The 1,427-nt window shown below is 39.9% G+C and overlaps 1 non-coding gene across 1 annotated transcript; it reads left to right on the top strand.

Moving 5' to 3' along the window:
• The first annotated feature begins 305 nt into the window (after window positions 1-305).
• Window positions 306-425, top strand: LOC112654895 (5S ribosomal RNA). The gene has a single exon (XR_003133450.1). It is a non-coding gene; the product is annotated as a 5S ribosomal RNA (ribosomal RNA).
• Window positions 426-1,427: the final 1,002 nt, after the last annotated feature.

The raw sequence follows: 1,427 nt of genomic DNA on the forward strand, positions 1-1,427 counted from the left end.
TGATTAGAGGAGCCCTGTCCCCAAGCATGCCTCCCACTTGGTCCAGGAGCCCTAAACGTAGACTCATCTCTTTAGATTCCTCGTTAAATACCCCTATAGAAATGGCCTGGCACAGTTATCAGCCATTAACACCTTAGCATGATGTTTCCAGATGACAGCCACGTATGTGCTGAGGGTTGTGCTAGATGCCTTAAACAGAGTCTACCTATAACCTGAAAACATTCTAGCAGGGTCTTACCATCCAACACACACACACACACACACACACACACACACACACATCTTTTTTTTTTTAGATTGAGAGAGTCTACGGCCATACCACCCTGAATGCACCAGATCTTGTCTGATCTCCTAAAGCTAAGCAGGGTCGGGCCTGGTTAGTACTTGGATGGGAGACCACCTGGGAATCCCGGGTGCTGTAGGCTTTAGATTGAGAGAGAGAGAGAGAGAGCAGAGAGAGAGGCAGACAGCAAGAGAGAGAGAATCCTAAGCAGTATCCATGCTGAGCACAGAGCCTGACATAGGGCTCAATCTTATAATCTTGAGATCATGATCTGTGCTGAAATTAAGCATTGGACCCTTAACCAACTGAGCCACCCAGGTCCCCCAACACACACACTTTTAGAGAATCTACTATGAAAAAAAAAATAGAATCTACTATGTACAGAGCATTGTGCTCACATGGTGGATGGTTTTACATATAGTAGATAAAGGTAAATTTTATATGGCCCTGAGTACCATCTTGTAGGAGTGATAAATACATACATAAACAAATATATTACAGTGTTACAATTAATTTATTGCCATGATATGACATTGTACATTTGCCATGACAAATGTACAATGTATTATGTTTGGGATTTAGATGTGCTAAAGAAACCAAGCTAGGACCTAGTCATTCATTAACACATACTTATTGAGCATGAATAGACCCATTCATAGGAGAGGCCACACAAAATCAGACTTTAATGTAAGAACAAAACAGTATATAGAGGATATGTATGCAAGTTAGGATTAAAGAAGTAGAATATGAAGAGAATCATAAGAAATTCTGTTCAGGATAGGATGCAAAAAAGTGGGAAATGGGATATAAAATTAGAAAGATCAAGAGGGGTCAGTAAGATCATGGGAGGTTTTGTATATTATGCTAGAGAGTTGAGACCTTATTTTAGTCAATAGGGAACTATAAATTACTATACTCAAGAATCTGCTTTGTAAGAATTAACCTGGCAACAATGTGTGGAAGCATTTAAACTAAAGACAAGGCAGGAGGCAGTGAAGAAGTTCCTGAGTGCTCTAAGTAAAAAGGAGTAAGGTCATGAGCTGGAAAATTTGACAGTAGAAACAGAGAGGAGAAGAAATACTGAAACAAATTATTGTTTCTGAAATAGGTCACATGAGCTCCTTAGGCCAAGTCCTGAGTCATA

The sequence above is a fragment of the Canis lupus genome, chromosome 15 (genome assembly GCF_003254725.2).
Source record: "Canis lupus dingo isolate Sandy chromosome 15, ASM325472v2, whole genome shotgun sequence".
In the NCBI taxonomy this organism is placed as follows: domain Eukaryota; kingdom Metazoa; phylum Chordata; class Mammalia; order Carnivora; family Canidae; genus Canis; species Canis lupus.